The sequence below is a fragment of the Schistocerca nitens genome, chromosome 1 (genome assembly GCF_023898315.1).
Source record: "Schistocerca nitens isolate TAMUIC-IGC-003100 chromosome 1, iqSchNite1.1, whole genome shotgun sequence".
In the NCBI taxonomy this organism is placed as follows: Eukaryota; Metazoa; Arthropoda; class Insecta; order Orthoptera; family Acrididae; genus Schistocerca; species Schistocerca nitens.
In genome coordinates this window covers 1,164,549,012-1,164,561,724 of record NC_064614.1, presented here as the reverse complement: position 1 = coordinate 1,164,561,724, position 12,713 = coordinate 1,164,549,012, and positions in this window count along the sequence as shown.

The window sequence follows — 12,713 nt, the reverse complement described above, 5'->3', positions numbered from 1 at the left end:
AGGCTTTTGACGTCGTTCTTCACAAGCGGTTTCTATTTAGATGACGTGTCCATGGAGTATCGCCTCAGCTGTCCGACAGAATTCGTGCTTTCTTTTTAGAAAGGTCATAGTCTGTACTAACAGTCGTGAAGTCCCTCTGTTAAACCAAATTTATGCCTGAGGTTACGTGGGTTATAGTTCTCTACCGTTCTTGCGGTATATAGACGATTTTGAAGACGATCTAAGCCACTCTCTTGTTTTCAGAAGATGCTGTTGCTTATAGTCTGGTAAAGTCAACAGACGGTTAAAAATACTTTTAATACCGCTAATACAAGATATGTGTGTGGTGCGAGAAGTAGCAACAGACCCTAAAGAATAAAAAGTGTGGGGTTTGAAGTGATAAAAGCTTTTTTATGCTGTATGGATGATGACTTTGCCGACTGCAAGATATATGGCAAAGTACAATATGTTTTTGTCTCAGTAATAGTTATATCATGTAAAACTAAAGAGTTTAGAACTGCTTATCAAAGGAAGGCCACAATGACGAAAGCAACCTTTTTTTTTTTCTTTATTGTGATTACAAAACCCGTATAACAGGTAGGTTGGCAGCAGCACAATACGCCGCTCTTAAACCAAAGATAGTACAATGATAAAAAAGAGAAAACACATGGGTTGGAACAAAACGGCGGGGAAAAAACAGGAGACACATGAACATAAAAAACATGAAGCCTTTCACGCTCGATGACAATCCACACTACAAACTGTTGACACGAAGCACAAACACTGAAGATGTCGATGGCACTGGTGAACGATGGAGTGTGACGGTGAACACTGAACACTAAACATCACGACACACACGAGACACTAATGGCGATTATCTCCAGCACGTGAATGTCCACGTAGCGTGTGCGAGTCCAGGGACCTGCCAAGTGGGGAAGAAGGGTGAGGGGGGAAGAGGGGAGAACAAAGATGCCAATGGCTGAGGAGATGGGAGGATGAGTAGTGGGACAGGGGAGGGGAAGCCCGGGGAAGGAGTGGGGAAAAATGGAGGAGGGAGGAAAGGGGGGAGAGAAGGGAGGGAGGGTGCCCAAAGGAGCAAACACAGGAAGAGGGAGGGAGGATCAAAGTTGGTAGGAGGGGTAGATGGAGGGGAGGAGAGCATCATCAGGAAGAGGCAGCTGGCAGAAGCCACCTTGGTAGAGGGTAAGGAGGGTGGAGAGATGGAGACCGGGTTGGACGTGGGAATACAGGCATGGCAGCGAGCGGTGGTGGGAGAGGATGGGGGAGACAAGCGGGTGAGGAAGATCGAGTTTTCAGGAGGTGTACAGGATCCGTATCCATTCCAGGAAAAGGAGGAGGTGGGGGAATGGAATGAGGTCGTACAGGATCCGCGTGGGGGAGGGGAGACGTATGCGATAGGCGAGGCGGAGAGCATGGCGTTCAAGGATCTGAAGGGATTGGTAAAAGGTAGGGGGGGGGCGGAGACCCAGACAGGATGGGCGTAACAGAGGATAGGGCGGATGAGGGATTTATAGGTGTGAAGTATGGTAGAGGGGTCCAGACCCCATGTACGGCTGGAAAGCAGCTTGAGGAGACGGAGTCGGGAGCATGCCTTGGCTTGGATTGTCCAGAGATGGGGGGTCCAGGAGAGGCGATGGTCGAGTGTGATGCCAAGGTACTTAAGGGTGGGGGTGAGGGCGATAGGACGGCCATAGATGGTGAGATAGAAATCAAGGAGGCGGAAGGAAGGGGTGGTATTGCCTACAATGATCGCCTGGGTTTTGGAGGGATTGACCTTGAGCAACCACTGGTTGCACCAAGCGGTGAACCGGCCTTGGGGCACACCGGCGGAGGGAAAAAAGGTGTAGGAATCCGTGTTATGGATGGTGACGTAGGAAGGACGGTGGGAGAGAAAGGAGGCGATCAGATGGACGTAGTTAATGGGAAGGGTGAAGGTTTCAAGCTTGAAGAGGAGACCAGAATGCCACATGCGCTCATAGGCACGTTCGAGGTCCAGGGAGAGGAAGATTGTGGAGCACCGGGAATTTAGCTGTTCGGAAAGGAGATGAGTGAGGTGGAGGAGAAGGTCATCGGAAGAGCAGGATGGTCGAAAGCCACACTGGGTAACAGGAAGAAGGCGAAAGCAACAAAAGCGTTCGAGATAAATGGCATTTATCCAATCGAGTGCCACGTATTTACAGCGGAGAGTTTCTACCTTCTAATCTTACAGACCAGAGTGATAGTTTTAATGATGTTTTTGCGTATCCATCCTTATGGTTGGAGGCTTGAGGGACTTAATTGCTAGTTGACGGTTGGAGACACAACATAATTGTTAAAGGTAGTCTGCAAAAAGCAATTTATAGATGTTTTATCTAGTACCTTCCGCCGCGGAAGTCGAACACGCGGCAGAACAAATGGACGTGGTCAGCCCATAGAGGGCTCCGCCTCCGCCGGGGCTATTCCGCGCAGCGGCTCTCGTGCAGCGAGGGCGCCACCGCTACGCAACGTGCAGACAGCAGCCAATAGCCACTCCCTCTGGTTTCGTAAATAGGGACCCGCTCTGCCCTAGTCCAGTCCCGCCTCCCCTTCTCCCCACTCCTCCCCCAGGCCTCCCCTCCCCATTCCCTCTACTTCTCCTCCCATCTCCTCAGCCATTGGCATCTTTGTTCTCCCCTCTCCCCCCCCCTCCACCCGCCCCACCATCACCATTCTTCCCCTCTTGGCAGGTCCCCGGACTCGCACACGCTACGTGGACTTTTGCGCGCCGGAGATCATCGCCAACAGTGTCTCGTGTGTGTGACGTCGTTTTGTATTTTTAGTGTCCGCTGTCACGCTTCTACGTTCACTTGTGCTGTCGGATTCATCAGTGTTATGTGCGCCGTGTCAACGTGTTTTCAGTGTCGTTATCGTCGAGTGTGAACGGCTCCGTGTTTTTTGTGTATCTGTGACCACTATTTTTTGCCCATCACTATGTTCATTGTCATTCTCCATTATTGTACTGTTATTGTCAACACTATGGCTGAATAGCGGCGTAGCATGCCGCTGCCAGCCTACCTGATTGTTCAGGTGTTAAAACAACAATAAAGACAAAAAAACGTAGTCCAGCCAGTCTGGTAGTCGCTCTGGATTTCGTTTCTATCTCGGCGGTACTGCGTTCTGGTCGTTGCTCGTTGTTGACATTTGCCTGGCTCTGGTTCCGAGTGGATTTACATTTGGTGTTTGGTGTTGTTGTTTCCACAAGCCTCCGTTGTTTATCTCTTCCTGGTTGTGTCGCTCATAGTCGGTCGTGGTCGGCTGTTGTCAGTTGTTGTCAGTTGTCGTTGGTCTGTCGTCCGACTCGTCCTGTGTTTACCCGGTGGTGCGTGCTCCACCGCCGGCGGCTTCCCCGCCTGGCGGCTCCGATCCGCAGCCCAAGGCGTTCCCGCTGTTGGTTGTGGTTACTACATTTTCCACTGATGAATTGTGTATACGATTAGCGTTATCTCCCTCGGGGACAGTTAAGGCATTAAGATGGTGTACTGAAGCTCCGAAACTTGTAAGTATATAATAAATAACACTGTCAGGACAGCTGTAGGTGTTCCTTTTTATTATATATGTTTTAACGATGCATCCACAGCTGAAACTGGATCTCTCCAGAGCCAAAATTCACAATCGTCTACAAATGAACCACAACCAAGACCAAGTACATACGTTTCCCGAAAAGAAACAATTCCTTTGCAAGAGGAAAACGTTGTTAGAAAAGAGAGAAGAAAGGGAAGAAGTCGGAAATAGTATATGGGGCTCTATTCAAGGAGCAACTGGAACCCCAGTTAAGAGAACAACAAATAAATAAGCCAAAGAGGAAATTGTTTCTAGCCAAGCAAACGAAAAGAAAAGAAAGCAAAATTTAAATACGTCGACAGAAGAAAGGCAGCCTTTTCGCTGTCCAGACTGCTCTGCAAAGTACAACAATCGATCAACAGAAGACTTCATTCAATGTCCAAAGAGTGAGGAGTGGTGTCATGAGTCCTACTCTTGTTATGAAGGTTCTGGACACTTAGTTTGTGTTTTTTGTTAAACAGAAGTGCCTCCGACTGGAATACTTTCGCTTGTTTCTGTTCACAAACCCTAGAATTATTAATTAAATCATTAAATTAAATGTATTGTATCGTGACACACAAGGTACATAGTGTGTATTTATGCTATAAATCAAACAAAGAAGGAGAATTGAATGGCACGTACGTTTTTCCATTTTTTAGAGATCTGTACCTCAGTAAGGTAACTGTTTTGTCCTTCTGTCAGTCTGTCCGACTGTTAAAAACCTTTTATCTCAGAAACGGGTCTACGCATCAAGCTGAAATTAATGCCACATACTGAGACCTAGGATCCCTTGGCAGTGGTAAAAGTAGATGCTTCTACGTCAATGCAGTCAAAAGATACGGTCACTTAAGTCACATATTTTGATATTCGCAAACTCACTCTTCAAAACTTGTAGGGTACTTCCTGTTGACAGGGAACCATGACATTTGGCAAGAATCAAGGTTTTGCGGTTAAACTAAAATAAAACTCCAAAAATGTTAATTTGTAATTATCGGAGGGAAAAAAGATTCTCATTTGCTATCAGACTGTATGTCTGTCCGTCCTTCTCTTAACACCGCTTTTTCTTAGGAACGTATAGAGATTCGTGCCTTATAGTAAGCTCTACGCTCCCTTTGCGATGTAAAACATTGAGGCTCCTACGTCATTGCAATAAAGAGATTAGGACATTTACATCACATATTTCGATACCCTACCAGTATAGATATCAATAACAGGCAAAACTCGTTAAAATTCTCGATTTCCTGGCTGGATGAACTATTTATATACATAATTAAGCTTATATGGAACCCTCGGTGAATGAACACTTTTTGTACTTATCTGGAATTTTTTAATTCTTTGCAAAAGTACCCGCACTGCAAACGTAGTCTGATCCCACGGTCGGATAATACTGTGCGTTTGCGTCACTTTTTTTGTTTTGTTTCTAATTTTGCGCTAGCAAGGAACCCTGTGAGTGCGATGTCGCAAAAGGCCAATGCTGTTTACGGCATTCGACGCCCCACGTATTGTCTACGACGCAACCACGATACTGCCTGCTAATGGCAACAGGGGGCCGAGACTGGGGTATCCCATGGTGAGCACAGCATGAGGCTGCGGAGCGTAGTTGAACTGCTTAGTCGCTGAGTACCGCACAACAGTGCTACAGTGCTAGTGGTGTCGATACAAAGCAGAGCAATGGCGACGATAAAGAAAAGCAAATACTGCATTACTTCTACAAGAAGTTGTTGAAGTTCACCCAAGGAACCTAAGGAATTTCGTAGAATGAGAAAGAAGTGGCATATGAAATACAGGGTGATTCAAAAAGAATACCACAACTTTAAAAATGTGTATTTAATGAAAGAAACATAATATAACCTTCTGTTGTACATCATTACAAAGAGTATTTAAAAAGGTTTTTTTCACTCAAAAACAAGCTCAGAGATGTTCAATATGGCCCCCTCCAGACACACGAGCAATATCAACCCGATACTCCAACTCGTTCCACACTCTCTGTAGCATATCAGGCGTAACAGTTTGGATAGCTGCTGTTATTTCTCGTTTCAAATCATCAATGGTGGCTGGGAGAGGTGGCCGAAACACCATATCCTTAACATACCCCCATAAGAAAAAATCGCAGGGGGTAAGATCAGGGCTTCTTGGAGGCCAGTGACGAAGTGCTCTGTCACGGGCTGCCTGGCGGCCGATCCATCGCCTCGTGTAGTTGACGTTCAGGTAGTTACGGACAGATAAGTGCCAATGTGGTGGCGCTCCATCCTTCTGAAATATGAATTGTTGTGCTTCTTGTTCGAGTTGAGGGAACAGCCAATTCTCTAACATCTCCAGATACTGTAGTCCAGTTACAGTAGCACCTTCGAGGAAAAAGGGACCAAAAACTTTATTGGCTGAAATGGCACAGAAAACGTTCACCTTAGGCGAGTCACGTTCATACTGAGTTGTTTCCCGCGGATTCTCAGTGCCCCATATACAGACATTGTGACGGTTGACTTTCCCGTTAGTGTGGAAAGTTGCTTCATCACTAAACACAATCTTTGAAACGAAAGATTCATCTGTTTCCATTTGAGCAAGGATAAAATCACAGAAATCGATTCGTTTAATCTTATCAGCTGCAGACAGTGCTTGAACCAATTTCAGACGATAAGGTTTCATAACTAACCTTTTCCGTAGGACTCTCCATACAGTTGATTGTGGAATTTGCAGCTCTCTACTAGCTCTGCGAGTCGATTTTCCTGGGCTGCAGCCGGCCGCGGTGGTCTAGCGGTTCTGGCGCTGCAGTCCGGAACCGCGGGACTGCTACGGTCGCAGGTTCGAATCCTGCCTCGGGCATGGGTGTGTGTGATGTCCTTAGGTTAGTTAGGTTTAAGTAGTTCTAAGTTCTAGGGGACTTATGACCTAAGATGTTGAGTCCCATAGTGCTCAGAGCCATTTGAACCATTTTTGAACCTGGGCTGCAAACAAATGCTTGCTGGATGCGTGCTAAATTTTCATCACACGTTCTCGGCCGTCCAGAACTTTTCCCTTTGCACAAACACCCATTCTCTGTAAACTGTTTATACCAACGTTTAATACACCACCTATCAAGAGGTTTAACACCATACTTCGTTCGAAATGCACGCTGAACAACTGTCGTCGATTCACTTCTGCCGTACTCAATAACACAAAAAGCTTTCTGTTGAGCGGTCGCCATCTTAGCATCAACTGACGCTGACGCCTAGTCAACAGCGCCTCAAGCGAACAAATGTACAACTAAATGAAATTTTATAGCTCCTTTAATTCGCCGACAGATGGTGCTTAGCTATGCCTTTTGTCGTTGCAGAGTTTTAAATTCCTAAAGTTGTGGTATTCTTTTTGAATCACCCTGTATATTCTACAAGACGAGTCAGTGGAATGTGCGATGTCGTATACGCTCGACTGTGCAGACAATATACATGAATAGTACAATGATGGTCATACGTACTTAGCAAGTGAAAATGATAATGAAACATGTATCGAGCCATGTAGTTCATCATCCTTGTCGGACAGGGAGCCGCAAATCGCGTCTCCGGCGAAACGTAGTAACGTACAGTCGTTGTTCAAGGAGAGGGTACTATATATAATTACGTTTATTGAAGATTATCCGCAGCATAGTAAGAAAACAACGATGGCCTGTTTGCGAATAAATTCGCAGCAGTATAACCGTGTAGTGCATAAGGAAAACTACAGATATCCGAGGGAGGACAAGGCGCACTTGCTACGAAAACTGGTTTTTGCGCGTTTCAAGGACACTCGATACAATTTGCTGGATGTGCTTGACAGTGACAATCTACGTTACGCAGATCAAATGGCGCGCAACATAGGTTACAGTGATTTCAAGGGAAGCGGTAGACGGTTGTTTGATTTATCACTTTTCAGCTCTGGTTTGAGAATATCAGAGATCAGACAAATAATAATAGCTAGTGATAGTAGTATGTGATCCGACTATTAATTTTTAACGGTGCGTAATACAAACTTTGGGAGCTTGACAATGGCTTTTTGCGTAAGGTCTGTTCATTTTAAGTTTGACCGTGAGTGACTTTTCTGAAAATATTTCTTTATCGGACATCGTACATTGAATAATTTCAAAATTTTGGCTCGTTCTGGACTATTCATAAGGTTTGTAACACGGAGCCTTTATCGATGCCAAGACGCCGTTTAATTATAACAGTAGCTTGCAACATAAAAGAAACACAAGATTAAATAATATCGCTGTATTGTGTGTCAATTCCTAAGGGACCATACTATTGAGGTCATCGGTCCCCAGACTTACACACTACTTAAACTAAATCATCCTAAGAACAACACACACGGCCATGCACGAGGGAGGACTCGAACCTCCGGCGGGAGAGGCCGCGCAATCCGTGACATGGCGCCTCATACCCCACGGCCACTGCGCGCGGCTCTCCTAGCTTAACTCGAGCACAGTCCATTACTTTTATTAAATCCAGTAACCGAAAGAATTTGCACCTGGAAAAGTTAGGGGACCGAGAAATGACAGATATGATGTACAGTTAGGAGCCAAGTATTGCTTTTATAACGTGCACTAATCAGGCGGAATTCACTCAGTACACACAGCAGCGCACACAACTTAACGTCTCCAGTCCTCCAACACAAGAGGACAACTCTGTCTAGAAACACACACATAGGCAATTCCGCTGTCTCCAAGCTCTGCTTCGGTTACAATCATCCTGGTAACCTTAAAGCAAACTGAGCCCAGTCTCCGGCCAACACCCTCTTACTTCTTGTTGTCGCCCTCCACCACGGCAGCCACGCCGAGCAGTTAAGTGAAACGGCCGCTCCCACTACTGAGCTCTTGCCCTGCTTGATACTCACTCGCCGTCCAAAAACCCGACTCCGCGTACTGCTGGCTGTTCGTGAGCCATGTTGTGGACTCATTGAGTAATTTTTAAGAACAAAATTTCCGATAGAACATACCGATTTAAGAAATACATCGTCACTGTAAATGCACAATGTTTACCACTTCCGTTAGGGCTTCTGGTGTGAAATTCGAAACTGCGATGCTATCTTGTGCCAAGTTCCAGCGTTACGATCCTTGAAGTTTCAAAAACAGCGATGTAGGAGGTCAAAGTGCACTGCTGCAGTAGGCGTCCTGGCCACGAATGTAACAGTATGCATACGACGTTTGTCGGAAAACGGCGGTGGAGCAGTGAGGCAGAATAAAGTTTTTTTAATCCTCTATCGTTTAGGGGCGAGACTTCGTCGAATTCGATCAGAACACCGATAGGCAGGTTCCTGGTTGCACCTCCGCGGCAACACCCCAAATCACAAAGCGAGGGCTGTGCACACGTTTTTGGCCAGCAAGCGGATCACAGTCCTGGATCACCCACAATATCCGCCGGATTTGACCCCAGCCGACTTCTGGCTGTTCCCAGAATGAAGTTGGAAATGATAGGACATTACTGTGACGCACTTAAGAACATCCAGGAAAACTGTAATGCTGTACTAAATGCAACTCCAAAAAAGAACCACAGTGACTGTTTAGAAACAGTTTTCAAATTATTTCAGCTGTGTATTGGTTCAGCGGGAGACTATTTTGCAAAAAATAGAGTGATTTTTTGAACATAATCCATGACTTTCGTTTTACATAGCCACTGTCCTAACGGAGCTGGGAGACACTGTGCACATTTTAAAATAATAACTTGTCTGAATAAAAATATCACATTGCTTGTAACAATTTATTGAATCTTTACAGCGCAATTGTGAAAGCAACAAACTTGACCCGTATTATTATTTACGATGGAGGGCTTCATATGAGACAGGCGAAATACCCTCAGACTACAGCAAAGACTGTAACAAGTCCATTTTCAAAGACGGTAGGTGCTGACATCTGTGAATACTACCAAACAATCAACTTAATGAGTCATAGGTACAAAATACTGGCACAAATTATTTGTATAAGAATGGAAAAATTGATAGGGACAGATCTTGGAGAATATCGATTTCTGTTCAGGAGAACAACAGAAACCCGGGAAGCGATGGTGACTACAACTTATCTTAGAATTGGAGAAAGATTTTGACAATATGATATGTACCACTCTCTGAAATTTTGAAGGTAGCAGTGATGAAACAGAAGAAGTGATAAGTTATTTATAACTGTTACATTAAGAAGCCTTTAGTTGTAGAAGTAGAAGGGTATGGTAGGTAGGCTATAGTTGAGAAGATAATCAGACAGGGTTGCAGCTTATACCCGACGTTATTCGATCTGTACGTTGATCAAGCTTTTAAGAAATCCTAGGAGACATCTGGAAAGGAAATGAAAGTTTAGGGAAAAGAAATAAGAGCGTCATAGTTTACCGTAGACGTTGTAATTTTATCAGAGATGGTTTAGGCCTCGGAAGAGCTATAGAAAGTCAGCCGTGGCGCCATTGAGTTAATAGACAATTCTGTCTGGCGCCACTGGTTCAAGGGCAGTGTCGACTATCCCCCTTGCGGCCCCATTGCCAATACCTATGAGAGAGTTGGTATCTCTGGGTTGTGCCCTTAGAAGGTGTTTGCTTGCCGATATATATACGGGTTCTATGGCCCGAGAAGTGGAGGCACGAAGCTTTGAGATTGGCGGTAGCGTCGTGACAAGAGGTGGTCACAAGGTCCGAGCGTCGGTTGGTTGGCAACTTTCTCGTCGGACGACCGCTCGTTGCCTGGCTGCCCTCTTCTACCTGGCTTTCATCGGCACCACTCAGCAACCGCCGTGACGCACCGTGGACCCCCGGAGCTGCTTTCTGATAAAGGCGAGTAACATTCTGTTATCCTCGTGGTGATTTGTGTCATCATCTACCTGCCCTCCTTATTATTATTTTCTGGTTTGTACCCGACCCACAGAGTTTTCCTCAGCCGGCCCTTTGGTTGTAAATATAGGCCGTAGTATTGTACCAAGACACTAGTTGTCGTTCGAAAATTTGTCAGGCCATTATATTCATTAGTGTTCTAATGAATCAGCTGCTGGTCCTAAATACAGCCGGAACCATTGTACTAACGCACAGGTTGTCGTTAAACAAAACAGGGGCCTTTTGGTTAAGTATAGATGTTAACCAGTTCAATTCTTTGACCGTAATTGCATTTCTCAGTCATTAGTTATAATCTGAACGACCTGTTGTACTGACAGTGTTCTAGCAGTAGTGGACACCAAAAGATTCTGAGGACGATCCCAGCAGAGGGGTCGAAACGTTGAACATTTTAGAAGAAACATGACGCGGCCTAATAACCCAGAAGATTTTAACTTCAGTGACAACGGCCACGAAAGCTTGCAGACTTACATAAGAGGTTGGTTGCCTCTAAGTAAGCCTTATCATTGTCATATTGTTTCCTATTCTGTCTAACCTTTAAGCACAGGTGCGGATATTAACACGAACCTTTCGACATGCAGCTTTCAAATACAAAGTTACGTCAACTGTTTTGAGTAAGTGAACCACTCTTGTCATCAATGCTGCATTTAATAAGACTGTGTCCAGCGCGGTAGTAAACACCACTGCCACCCCCCCCCCCCCCCCCTGGCTGTTTTGATTTCTTTTGCAAAAGCTTATTCATCGTGAGGTTTAAGGTCAAAAAAATTTGCGGATTCGTTCATTTTGTAATATATATATATATAGTGATAAGTTGTTAAATAAACAGGTTGTGTGAAAAGAAGTTTGTATTGGTGGGTACTCCCCTCCACGTTTCCCTCAATGCCAGTAAGTACCACGTCTCAGAACGGAATGGATCGTTTCTTTAAACCAGACTTTGAGATGAAAAGTAACAAAAGTAATGGAATGTGCTTGAGTTAAACTAGAAGAGCTGCGCGGAGTGGCCGCGGAGTTTCAGGCGTCATGTCATGGATTGCCCGGCCCCTCCCGTCGGAAGTTCGAGTCCTCCCTCAGGCATGGGTGTGTGTGTGTTGTTCTTAGCATAAGTTAGTTTAAGTTAGTTTAAGTAATTTGTGAGTCTAGGGACCGATGACCTGAGCAGTTTGGTCCCTTAGGAATTCACACACATTACAACACTTTTTGTGAACTAGGAGATGCTGAGGAAATTTGTTACGAAATTAGATGCTGAAAGTAATAATTGTGTTTTGCTCCACTGGCAAAAAAAAATTATTGGAAGATATAAAATTCAGATTGACAACAACAACGAAAGAATTTCCGTGGAAAAAGAGTTTGTTACGCTGTAATGCAAATTTTAGTGTTAGAAGGTCTTTTGTGAAGATATTTGTCTGGAGTACAGTCTTATAAGGAATTGAAACGTTGACAAAACGCAATACAGACAAGAACAGGACCGAAGTTTTTGAAATGAGGTGCTATCCGTCAAGGCTGAAAATCTGATGGCTACATCTAATAAAAAATAAGGAGACAGTGAGCCGAATTGGGGAGAAAAGAAGTTCAGGGTACAGCCTGACTAGAAGAACAGATCGGTTGATACGACACGTCCTGAGGCATCGACGAATTTTCAATTCCATAATGGAAGGAAGTGTGGGATTAAAACTGTAAAGCGGGACCAACGCTTCAAAAAATGGTTCATATGGCTCTGAGCACTATGGGACTTAACATCTGTGGTCATCAGTCCCCTAGAACTTAGAACTACTTAAACCTAACTAACTTAAGGACATCACACACATCCATGCCCACGGCAGGATTCGAGCCTGCGACCGTAGCGGTCGCGCGGTTCCGGACTGAGCGCCTAGAACCGCTAGACCACCGCGGCCGGCACCAACGCTTTAACTGGGTAAGTGAGGCGTGCACAGGACAGAGGAGCACTGACAGCCACTTGAAAGCAGTCTGCGGAGTGATTATCACAACATCAATATCAGGAAGATATGAAGAACAATTTCATGCAGTGAATTTTCCGTGTTGCACAGTGTACAAAGTTAACATTCTCTTACGGTATTAAAACATTAAATCGTACTAATAGTAATGAAATATAATGACATCTATTTCCATCTGCCCTGTTTTAGCACCAAGAGTACTGTGCAGCAGATGGCAGATTGCTACAGTTCCTGTGCTAGAAGTAAGCTCATTGTAACAAAAGTGTGTGAACGCACACTTGTGATAGACCGTACGCCAACGTCTTGCAAAACACTTCGCAGTCCTATACGGGGCGCAATCTTCAGACAGTGTTCGATGATCCCTCTGTCATATGGGGACTCATGTTATACT